Here is a 13,108-nt window from a genome sequence, read left to right as displayed (position 1 = left end):
TAGTAGTATGTATATGTTAATCCCAAATTCCTAATGTATCCCTCCCCCCCTCCAATTTATCCCCCCCCCCCCCCCCCCCCCCCGGTCCCGCTTTTCCCTTTGGTAACCATAAGTTTGTTTTCCACTGAGTTATGGGAAAGTTAACTGTCTTGTCTGAAGTCTTGCACAGCTAATCGTTTTTGTTTTTTTTTTTAAAAGATCTCCTTACTCCTTATCCTATGTTTCATCCACGCAAAAACTGTCTTCTCCTCCTGTTACATTTTTTTTAGGTGTGATAATTGTGTTGAGGTTTTTGCTTGTTTGTTTGTTTTTTCTCTTCAAGAGATAAGTGATGAAATATTTACCGGAACTTCCCTGGCGGTCCAGTGGTTAAGACTCTGTGCTTCTACTACAGGGGGTGCAAGTTTGACCCCTGGTCTGGGAACTAAGGTCCCATGTGCCCTGAAGCCAAAAAAGTGAAAAAAAATTTACAGATGGTAAAATTTTATGATGTCTGAGATTTGCTTCAAAATACCACTGAGGAGAAATGTATGGGATATTGATGAAACAAAAACTGACCGTAAGTTAAAAATTATTGAAGCTGGATAATGGGTACCTGAGGGTGCATTGTGTTATTTTCTCTACTATTATGTAGATTTTCAATTTTTTTATAATAAACAATAAAATTGAAACCATTCTTTCTTCTCCTACACAGTGATCTCTGACATCTCTCCCCCCAACAACAGGGATCACATTTTCTGACATTTAATCTACGTCTGTAATCCAAGCACTGGGGTCACTGAAGGACAGGGGAAGAACACAAGAAAAGAAGTCGAGAATAGAAAAGTGGCAACAAGGGCACCTGATAGGTGACATCCATCACCTCTTAAGTCCTCGGAGAATCAAGCAATAATGGGTATATGGGGATTCATTACACTATTTTCTCTAGGCAGGGTCCAAGATGCTGGGCTTTCCCAGGGGTGGTTGAGCACAGGTTGAGGCTTACTCTGTGCTTTGGGAAATTTTCTGCAGAGATTAGAGACTTTTTACTGGGACCTCCCCCTGATGGCTGAACTGCATGAGTTTTTGCCAGGTCACCATGTAGAAGTTGCCCTGCCAGAGTCCAAGGAAAGCAAACTCAGGGGCTGCCTACTCATCCCAGAAATGATTCCAAGACACCAAAGGAAACAGGACAAAGGGCATATTGGCTTTTTTTCCATCTACGAAAACTATGGACCCCCTAATGAGGCTTAGAGTGTGGGTCAAGAGAAGAGCAGAAAAAAATGAAACATGGCAAAACTCTTGCAAGTCAGAAGATGAAGTTCCCAAAATGCTGCCGAAACTGAACAAAAACACCCGCTTCTAAACCAAAGGGAGGGACTTCCCTGGTGGCACAGTGGTTAAGAATCCGTCTGCCAATGCAGGGGACACAGGTTCGAGCCCTGGTCCAGGAAGATCCCACATGCCACGGAGCAACTAAGCCTGTATGTCACAACTATACTGATCCTGTGCTCCAGAGCCCACAAGCCACAACTACTGAGCCCAAGCGCCACAACTGCTGAAGCCCACGTGCCTAGACCCTGTGCTCCACAACAAGAGAAGCCACTGCACCTCAACGAAGAACAGCCCTCGCTCGCCATAACCAGAGAAAGCCTGCGCACGGCAGTGAAGACCCAACACAGTCAAAAATAAACAAATAAATAAATGTTAAATAAATAAATAATAAACCTAAGGGAGAAGAATGACAGAGCTGACTATAAAATGATTTTCAACTTTGGTATGGGAAAAATATCACAAGTAATGTTAAATGACAAATTTACAGGTAAAAACATGTTACATGAATATTCGTAGTACGAGAGTTCTTACAAATAAATGAAAAAAGACTATCATCCCAATAGAAAAATGGACGATGGATATGAACAGGGAATTCAACAAATAAAAATAGTGAATGAGGGACTTCCCTCATGGTGAAGTGGTTAAGAATCCGCCCGCCAATGCAGGGGACATGGGTTCGAGCTCTGGTCTGGGAAGATCCCACATGCCCGTGTGCCACAACTACTGAGCCTGCATGCTGCAACTACTGAAGCCCGTGTGCCTAGAACCCGTGCTCCACAACAAGAAAAGCCATCACACTGAGAAGCCCGTGCACCGCAACAGAGTAACCCCTGCTTGCCACAACTAGAGAAAGCCCACATGCAGCGATGAAGACCCAACACAGCCAAATTAATTAATTAATTTTTTAAAAAAATGAACGACATAGGAAGAGATGTTAACCTCATTAGTAACCAAAGAAATACAATATAAAATAGAAATGGTATATATTTTATACCTTTCACATTCAAAGTTTGTGAGGATGTCATTACCAATAGTTACCTACATTAGTTCAAAGGTTGTGAAGGGCAGTTTGATAATATTTAACTAAATTTAAAATGTATATAGCTTTTTGACCTAGTAGTTCCATTTCTAGACATTTATTCCAAGGAAACAACTGAACAAATGCATAAGGATGTGTGTACAATGCTTTGTTGTTCTTGGAGCCTAACTGGAAACACCCAAATGTCCTCAAAGGGGACCGACAGTCTCCCGCCCTCTTTTGGTCCTTTCCATAAACATATAAACATGCTGAAGTCTGTCATGTCTGTAATACCCCCACCTCAACTCCATGCCCCTGAGTGAAGTCCTGTAGCCTTCACTTCACAGCCAAACTTTCCAAGGGGTCCTCTGCGTTTTTCACCATTTTCTTACCTCTTCCTCTGCATCCACCTCCAGCACACCACTGCTCTCCCTAATATCGTCACTAATGGTCCCATGTTGCAAAACCCAGTGGGCTCTGTTCATAGCTTCTTGGAAGCACTGAACTCTGTTGTCCATTTCCTCCTTTTGGAAACACGCTCTCAGGTGCTTCTCGGCTTCACTCAACACCCAGGGGTCCACAGTGCCCAGACCTATGTCTCTAACCAGAGCTCCCTCTCCAACTGCTGACTGGACAGACTTACTTGGGTGTCACACAAGTTTCTCAGACTCAGAATATCCAAACCTAAACTTACCATATCCCCTCGGCCTGCTCTTGTTACCACTTTCCTTCTCTCAGCCAGTGGCCCCACTGTTTGCACCAAGACAAGAAGTCAGTATTGATTTCTCTCTCCCTTGCTGTGTTCAGTCAACATCAAGCCTGTCCATCTATTTCATCTCACTCTCCCGCTGTTACCCCTCTGCAGACCACCAGCCATTCCTGCACTGCAGCCAGAGGGGTCCTTCATGATGCCCCTTTGCTACTTAAAACTGTTCCAGATTTCTCAGTTCCGTTAGAAAAAAGTCCAAGTCGCTGACCTTACGTGCTGGCCGGGGCCAATCTGTCTGTCTAACTTCCTTCTTATCAGTCCCCATCTCGCCTCCAGATGAATGTCTCCCCCTCTCTGATGAACGACCAGTCCCAGAGTGGGCTGCCTCCCCTTCTAAGATCTCAGGTGTCCTCCCTTTGCCCACCCATGCAGCACTGTGCGACTACCTTCACTGCCTCCCTGTTTTCCAGAAGATGGGTCTCATTACCCAAGCCTGCAGGGGAAACTACCAGAACAAATGCCAAGGCTGACCCCGCCCTAGGTGAACACAACAAACAACCCCTCCCATCCCCCCCACACCCATGCACACATTTCTCCAGAAGTCTACTGACAGGGTAAAAAGAGAGAGAGAGAGAAACAAGTCCTCATAAGCAGGTAATCTGGGGCCATTTTTTCACATAGGTGGTTAAACCAAGGCCCATTGGTCATCAGGGCTCCTGGAGGTGGTCTCCAGATCTGGCTTCCTTCTGGAGGTGGTCTCCAGAGATCCCAGAGGGCTACCCAAGCACCAGCAGCCACCATACCTGAGTTTCTTTTCTTTCTTTCTTCTTCTTTTCTCTTTTTAAAAAATATTTATTTATTTATTTATTTGTTTAGGCTTTGCCTGGTCTTCACTGTGGCACACGGGATCTTTTAGTTGTGGCATGTGGAATTCTTAGTTGTGGCATGCATTCAGGATCTAGTTTCCTGACCAGGGACTGAACCTGGGTACCCTACATTGGGCGTGCAGAGTCTTACCCACTGGACCACCAGGGAAGTCCCCTGCATTTCAATTCTTAAGAAGTATTCCCCTCCACCCAGAGAAAACCATAATTCTAAAAGACACATGCACCCCAATGTTCATTGCAGCAGTATTTACAATAGCCAGGACATGGAAGCAACCTAAATGCCCATCAACAGATGGATGGATAAAGAGATGTGGTACATATATACAATAGAATATTACTCAACCATAAGAAGGAATGAAACTGGGACATTTGAGAGACATGGATGGACCTAGAGACTGTCATACAGAGTGAAGTGAGTCAGAAAGAGAAAACCAAATATCATATATTAACACATATATGCAGAATATAGAAAAATGGTACAAATCAACCAGTTTGCAAGGCAGAAATAGAGACACAGATGTAGAGAACAAACACATGGACACCAAGTGGGGAAAGCGGGGAGGGTTGGGGGGGAATGAACTGGGAGATTGGGATTGCCATATATACATTACTAATAAGAAAAAAAATACCAAATTGTACACTTTAAATATATGCAGTTTATTGTATGTCAATTGTAACTCAAGAAAAGTTCTTCAAAAGAAAAAAAGGAAGTATTCCCCTCCAGATATTTCAACACTGAATGCAAAGTAGATATTATCCCCAACTTGAGATTTGGAAAGATAAAGCAACTAGCCTAGGGTCAGGTCACACAGATAAGTGACAAAGTTGCTCCTGTCTGACCCTAAAGCTCATGTGTGTTCTTTCCTCCCAGCCTCAAAGCCCTTGGAAAAAATAATCTTAGTGCCAACCCTGGCACTTAGAAATTTGGAGCAAAAAAAGGCTTCTTTCTGGGGTTTGGGCGGGATGGGGGATGGGGAGCGACTGCTTACCGAGTACGGGGTTTCCTTTTAGGCTGACGAAGACATGTCAGAACTTGATAGGGTGATGGCTGCACAACATTGTCAATGTAGAAAATGCATTTTAAAGTGTACACTGATAGGGTTTCCTAGGTGGTGCAGTGGTTGAGAATCCACCTGCCAATGCAGGGGACACAGGTTCGATCCCTGCTCCAGGAACATCCCACATGCCATGGAGCAACTAAGTCTGTGCGCCACAACTACTGAGCCTGCGCTTTAGAGCCCGTGAGCCACAACTACTGAGCCCATGTGCTGCAACTACTGAAGCCCATGCGCCTAGAGCCCGTGCTGCGCAGCAAGAGAAGCCACGGCAATGAGGAGCCCGCGCACCACAACAAAGAGTAGCCCCCACTCACTGCAACTAAAAAGAAAGCCCGCGCACGGCAAAAAAGACCCAACATAGCCAATAAAATAAACAAATAAATAAATAAATTTAAAGTGTACACTGATAAAGAGCTTTAAATATATATATACACTTTAAAGTGGTTAATTTTATGTTATACGAATTTGCCTCAATTCAAAAAAGAAAAAAATTAAAAGGGCTTCTCCTTTAACAGGCTGGGCACTGTGGCTCCCCTCTGTCCCCACTTTGTCAAGTCACTGACACCCTTGCTGAGACAGCAAGTGATTTAGCTTTATAGTATGGAAAAACCTCCTGCTAATTTTCCTCAATAATCTGTCTCTGTAAGTTTCTGACATGTCAATCTGTAACCCTGGGCCCTAGGGTATCCACTGTGACCGAGTCTTTTATCAATGGTTCTACCATTGCTACAGGAGAAAAAAAGAAAAAAGAAGACTCCTCTGGAGAGGTTAGTTTTAAAATATGATGTTTGGGTATGCTCACATGTGAATTCCATGGATTTTAGTCAGGGCAAGTCAGAAAATCACGTTCCATTGACTCCATTACAGAAGCAAAAGACCACAAGTTAAAAGTCAGCTTATGGGAGCCAGGTAGTAGTTTTTTGTGTTGAATAATACTTACATTTCTTTCCTTAAAAAAAAAAAAAAAAGGCAGCTGATGGGTTTTAGTTCAGGGAGTAATTCCAGGACAGAAGGGCAGAGGAGACCCCTCAGGCAGGGATTACTTAAAATGCCATTTTCTATTGCTTCACCTAAGCCCTGATATGATTCCAGATTAAAAAAAATAAAATTCACAAGCCATGCTGTCTCATTCTTGGAAGCCCACACCTTCTTGCTGAAATGAGAAAATGAGCAGAAGACCACAGACAACAAGAGCCATGGGACTTCCCTGGTAGTCCCAGTGGCTAAGACTCCACACTTCCAATGCAGGGGCCCCAGGTTCCATCCCTCATCAGGGAACTAGATCCCACATGTCACAACTAAGAGTTCGCATGCCGCAGCTGAGGATCCTGCGTGCCACAGCTAAGACCTGGTGCAGCCAAATAAATAAATAAATAAGCAGATAAACAAATAAATAAGAGCCATGGTCGGGGGCCAGCAAAGCCCTCTAAGCAGAAGAGGGGAAACAATACCAGTTTGCATCCTGAAATCATCCTGACTAGGTCACAAGAAAGTTCCACATCAGTTAGGAGGGGATGCATGGAGCACCACAGGAGAATGTCCTTGAGCCCCTGGCTGAGTGGTGACCAGAACGCCTGGGAGGGGAAACCACTTGAGGTCAGGGAAAGAACCACCAGAAATCTGTAAGCCAAACAATTCCTGGAGCACATACAGCGCTGGGAATGGTTCCAGCAGCCGGAGTGCAAAGATCTCCCCACAGAGAGGGCAGCACCTTAGCCAAGGGAATGAATTAGCCCTAGATTAAAGGCTGCAAGAGACTCCCTCCAACAAAGCCTAAAAGCAAGTCTCAAAGGATCAAATTGATTCCAAGTAACTAATTGCATGTCAGAACAAAGCCCAACACTATTTAAACAAAATCAGTAAAATCCATTAGCGTAAACTTTGACAATGTCTGGCAGCCAATCAGATATTACTATGCATGCAAGGCAGCAGCAAGTGTGGCCCATATCCTAGAGGGCCACCAATGAATAGAAATAGACCCAGTATTGACAGAGATAATGGGATTAGCACACAAGGATATTAAAAAGCTTGTTCCATGTGTTCAAGAAGCTAGAGGAAAACAGGAGCAAGATGAGGAGAGAAATGAAAGATTTAAAAAAAAAAAAAAAAAGACCCAAACTGAACTAGAGATGAAAAGTACACTATCTAAGATGAAAATTACACTGGGTGGGATAAACAGCCAATGAGAGACTGCAGAAGAAGAGGTCAGTGTACTTAAAGACATAATAGAAACTGTCCACAACAGGGACTTCCCTGGTGGTGCAGTGGTTAAGAATTTGCCTGCCCATGCAGGGGACACGGGTTCGATCCCTGGGCTGGGAGGATCCCACATGCTGCGGAGCCACTGAACCCATGGACCACAACCCCTCGAGCCACAACTACTGAGCCCACGTGCCGCAGCTACTGAAGCCCACGTGCCTAGAGCCCATGCTCCGCAACAAGAGAAGCCATCGAAATAAGTAGAGCATCCATGACCTGTGGGAATATCCAGCATCCTCATGTACATGTTATTCGAGTTGCAGAAGGAGAGGAGGAAGTGGGGGAGAGAGGAACAGTAGCTGAAGAAATACTCAGGCCACTTTCCTAATGAACACCATTCCATAATTTTCCAGGTGCCTTAAAATAGTGCCTGCCTTCCTTATGTTGACCTACAAGATTCTTCCCACCTCCCCTGTTACTGCTCCAATTTCAGCTCCACCACTTTCTTCTTCACCCATTTCGCTCCAGCCACATTAGACTTCTCAGCTCTGCAAAATTCCTCCTCGTCTGGGTTTTCCCCCATGCCATTCCCTCTGGCTGGAAGGTTCTTCCCCACTCCCAGCTGACTCCCACTCCTCTGGATCTTAGACCAATGTCACCTCCTCAGAGAAGTCCTTCCTGACTTCCCAACCAGGCGTGGTCCTCTCAGCACCCTCAGCAGCCGCACTTCTTGGCAGCACTGGGCACAGTTGAGATGCAGCAATTATGACTTTAATGTCTTCTTCCTTAGAGTCCTGCTCATCACCACACCCCCAGGGCTCAGGCTCATGCCTGAGCACCGCCACCACCCCCTGCCCACAGGTGTAAAGTGGCAGAGATGAGAGGTCTGTGTGTACACCCATCTCGCTCTCAAACTATCTCTGTTGTGACAAGCAATTCCCTAGCTTTATTTCTACCTCCCTGGAATAGAATGACTGTCTCAACTTAGTCCATCATTGACTCTCTAACATCTACTCTCAAACACCCATCTTTTCCATGAGCAAAATGGGCCAGGAGAGCCCTTGGAGAAGGCCAGAGATACCCATTTGTGGTAGTCAGGGCTCTCCAGAGAAACATAACAGAACGAATATAAATATAAATATAAATATAAATATAAATATAAATATAAATATAAATATATATGGAGAGAGAGATTATTTTAAAAAATTATGACTGGCAACTCCAAAATCTGCCAGGTGGGCAGTCTGGAGACCCAGAGAAGAGCCGAAGTTGCAGGTCATGTCTAAAGGCCATCTGCTGGCAGAATCCCTTCTTGCTTGGGGAAGTCAGTCTTTGGTCTATTAAGACCTTCAATTGATTGTATGAGGCCCACCCACATTATGGAGAGTAAGGAATCTGCTTTACTCAAAGTCCACTAATTTAAATGTCAATCTCATCCAAAAAATACCCTCACAAAAGCATCCAGAATAATGTTTGACCAAAGATTTAGGCACTGTGGCACAGCCAAGTTGACACATAAAATTAACTATCACACCACCCAAGAACCCCTCGGATACACTCTCTCTGTGAAGTCCTCCCCCATCCCTACACGTATAAGTGAGGGGTTGATCTTACTCCTTTCTGTGCCTAGCACCGAGGGCAGATGTACATGCTGAGTAAATATTTCCTCTCCCCCCTTTACTTCCTGTTTCTCTGTTGTCTGTCTTCTTTCCCCTTCTAAGAAGAATGTCCCAGGCCCAGTGAATGATCGACTTTGGCTCTCCATGAAGGAATGGTTTGTCTTTCTCTTCCATGCCCTTGGTTTTCATCCTTGGCTGAGGTTTTACATCTATTAATGAAGCCAAGGTTGGTTATTCTAGTAGTCAGTGGGCATTTCCTCTTAGCCTACAAAGCCTCTCTCCTGACTGGTCCATCTATGTACCTGGGTAGGGCTTGTTGACTTCATGTGATGCTTTAGGATGAGTGATGGGGCAAGAAGCTAGCCTTTGGGTTGCGCGAAACCTTAAGAGGCAGAATGAAGAGGCCTCTCCTCTGGGTACCAACACTCACTTTAGCTGCAGTTCATTCAGTTTCTTTGGAGAATATTCTTCCTGGCTTTTTGGCTAAGTCTAAAACAGCTGCCTAGCTACTGGCACAGGAGTGAGGATGGAGGAACAAGGTACGGGAGTGGGGGCAGCTGATAGATACAGTAGTTCTGTTACCGAGTCCAAGCTCATTCTGCTCGCTGCACGACAGGCCAATGCATCGGAGACGAGGTGTTGAGGCAAGGAATATGACTTTATTCAGAAAGCCAGCAAACTTAGAAGATGGCAGACTAATGTCTCCTCAAAAAACCATCTTATTGGGGTCTGGATGCTAGTTTGTTTTAGAGAACCAGAGAGGGAGGGGCTGTGGGGAAGTAAAGTTAAAGGGGCTGTCAGTCTTATAAAAGATCTCCAGGAATAACCAGCCTCAGTGAGGGGAAATGTTAATTTCAGCCATTCACACAGGTGGGCAGGGCAGATTGTCTGCAGGTGGGCTGAACAGAGGCACTTTAGTTCAACATTTGGGCAGAGGGCCAGTGTTCCTGGAGGCAGGCCATCATGTATGATTACAATAACAAAAGCAACAAAAAGCAAAAGTTAAAGTCAAAGAAACAGATCTAACATGGGGTCCGATTTAGCTCCACACGGTAACAGTTCAACAGACGGACTTTCAGTAATCCCTGACAGGGCCTTCCCATCTTGCTCCCACACTCTGACCGGAGGTACCCTCCTTCCTGGGATTCTGCTCAGCAGGTTGACTGTATCTGCCAGTGCCTATTCTTAGCTATGGTTTATTCCACTCCATCCATCAAGGCATTTCTCTCCACTTTATTTTTTTTTCAATATTTATTTTAATTGTTTATTTATTTGGCTGCACTGAGTCTTAGTTGCAGCATACAGGATCTTTAGTTGCAGCATGTGAACTCTTAGTTGTGGCATGTGGGATCTAGTTCCCTGATCAGGGATCGAACCCAGGCCCCCTGTATTAGGAGTGTAGAGTCTTAGCCACTGGACCACCAGGGAAGTCCCTCTATCCACTTTATATCTTGCAGAAATTCACTGAAATCCATCATCCACAGATGGTCCATGCTATTCTCCTTGATATTATGAGCTTAGTTTTCTGTTTCTTTTTCTAATTTTAATGGAGTGTCAGGAGAGGAGGAAGATTAGCACACGTGATTGGTTTGCTATACTGCAAGGGAAGTCCAGAGTAACCTTATAAAAACCTAACTTTCAAGGTTTTGATGCACACTAAAGTTCAAATGTCCCAAGAAATGTACTACTTGCTGTTATGAATGTTTATGCCCTTGTATAAGTGAAAGCCATGAGTGCATTTTCTTTTCTTTTCTTTTTTTTCTTTTCTTTTCTTTTTTTTTTGGCTGAGCCATGCAGCTTGCAGAATCTTAGTTCCCCAACCAGGGAATGAACCTGGGCCCTGGCAGTGAAAGCTCCGAGTCCTAACACTGGACTGCCAGGCAGTTCCCTGTGAGTGCATTTTCTGGGCAGTGGAGGTCTGTCTAGGTGTCATGCATTATATGAGGTGTTGTATGTACATCACTCACTTACTTTGCATGGAACCCTAATGAAGCAGGGGTTAAGAACCTCCATCTTAAAGATGAGGTCACTGGGGCTTAGAAAGGTGACTAGTGCGTGGAAATACTCGCTATTTTCACTTATTCAATAAATACGTACCAAGGGCCTTCTGTATGTGTGCCATTCTAGGTGCAGGGGATACACGAGTAAGCAAGAGAATGTCCCTACCCTCCTAGAGCTAGGCACAGAAGGATAATAAACAGACCAACAAATAAATATACACCTTGTCAGGTGGTGATTGTATTATAGAGAAGAATAAAGCCGGAAGGAAGGAGAGGAAAGCTGGGAGTTGAAGTGGGGTGCTCTTTTATACTGGGTGGGAAGGGCTTCTGGGGAAGGTGACATTTGAGACCTGAAGAAGAACACGGTCTTGGATAAAGGCTAACAGAAAAATGAGTCTTCTTTCAAGAAGGGAATCCACTCTAATTAAATGGAGACCCTGAAGCAAATCCTTGGACCAAAAAGTACTTTGGTTATTCAGGAACTGTGTGGGTACTTCCTGAGAAGCTGACTTTGCCATCTTTGAGAATTATACCAAGATCCTGTAGCTGATGAGTCAACTCAGGCAAAAGTACCAGGCAAAACTAAAGTGAAGCCTGTTCTGTAAATTTATAGTAAATTACAGACCTCTCTGTTTTATTTGACAGAGAGAGATAACTCTCTTGTCAAATTGTTTGACAACAATCTGTCTTCACCATGTATAACTTTTATGTTATGGTAGACATTAAGTCTTGTAAATACTTATAAAAAGCCATAAAACAGTGTGCTACCATTTCTGTAAAAGATAGGAAAAAGTATAAACACACACACAGAGTACATACACTCATACTCATAGACATATGCTGTGGTAGACTGCAAAAAGGAAAAAAAAAAAGCCACAAATTCTTGTCATCCCTGCATGGAAGCCCTTCTGCAAAGTGATTTTAAAGCTCTTTCCATCAAAACGTGGAGTCTATTTCTCCAGACCCCGTTGAATCTGGACTTGGCTTTGATTTAATTTGCTTTGGCCAGAGGTTCATTAGCAAATGTGATGAAGGCAGAGGCTCAAAGAGTAATTGTGCATTGGAGCGTGCCCTCATTTACTGCTGGGAATCTCCTGTCATCACATGAGGGAGGCTGGGCTAGCCTGCTGCATGTTGGGGGGTGGCTGTCTGTCACCCAGGTTGACATTGACATTGAGCCAACTTCCAGATATGTGACGACTCCCTAGACCAAACAGCCTGCCGTCTGCCAGACACGTGACTAAGGCCATTCTAGACCATCCATCCCACTGAATACGCCTGGGCAAGAACTGCCCAGCTGGCCCACAGAATCTAGAGTGAATACAAATGCTTGTTATTTTAAGCCATTAAGTTTTGGAGTGACTTGTCATGCAGCAAAAGCCAATGTGTACATGTAAAGAATCCCTCTGGAAAGATTTTTTTACTGGCTACACTGGTTGCCTGGGAGATAGCGAGGACTGGGCCAGGGACACAGCTGAGAGGGAGAATTTTTACCGTATCACTTTTTGAATTTTTTGAATTTCGAACCATATGGATGTACATAATATATTCTAAAGGACAAATACAACTGTAAAATGTTAAAATTAGAAAGCATGACTGGTGGAGAAGAGAGTTTTCATTCATCAATTGTACTTTTTGTTATTATGTCAAGAGCCAGTGAACTGAAAATGAACATACAGTGTTTGTGGTTCTGTTTCCTTTTCTGAAATGGATCTAAGACCTTTGTCCTCCGGGACAATAACAGCCTGAATGTACTACTCTCTGGTGTTTGAGACAACAGCCCAGTCTCTTGTCCCCTCTGCAGTGGCTTAACAGAAGTGCTAAAGCTCAAACACCATAAAGTATTGTTTTAGCCACATCTTGTCAAGGATCTTACTCTGAAGTCCACATTCTTTCCACTATGATTTAGTGCTGCCTCCTTCCCAGGGAAGAATAATGGGATGGAAGCTGTACTGGTTGCATGGGATAAAACTCAAATTGGCTCAGGAAAAAGGAGGGATTTGTTGCCTCAGTACATTCAAGGAAAGGTGGGACAATCTGACTACAGAGAGGTGGGGGTGGAGGGGCTTGGCACCAGCAGATGCAGGAATTGAAGGCTGCCAGGTCCTTCCCTTCTCTGTTCCTCCTTGATGTCACTTCCTTCTCTCTCCTTTTCTCTCCTTGCAGACCACTGTCTGGTGGAGAGACGGCTGAGAACTACTGGGTCTTAGGTCTGACGGCTTGCTGCATTGGAAGGTATGCCTCTTAATCTCTCAACGTGTAAACTCAGACACAGGAGGAAGAACTCTGACTTGCACACCCTCC

The 13,108-nt window shown here is 44.4% G+C and overlaps 1 long non-coding RNA gene across 1 annotated transcript in view; it reads right to left on the bottom strand.

Moving 5' to 3' along the window:
* Positions 1-13,108, bottom strand: part of LOC130849056 (uncharacterized) — a 109,706-nt gene that overhangs the window by 57,500 nt on the left and 39,098 nt on the right. The window lies entirely within an intron of this gene.

This window comes from Hippopotamus amphibius, chromosome 3 (genome assembly GCF_030028045.1).
Source record: "Hippopotamus amphibius kiboko isolate mHipAmp2 chromosome 3, mHipAmp2.hap2, whole genome shotgun sequence".
NCBI classification, from domain to species: domain Eukaryota; kingdom Metazoa; phylum Chordata; class Mammalia; order Artiodactyla; family Hippopotamidae; genus Hippopotamus; species Hippopotamus amphibius.
Note: the sequence above shows the minus strand (reverse complement) of the source record. Positions and strands in the feature narration are given on the sequence as shown.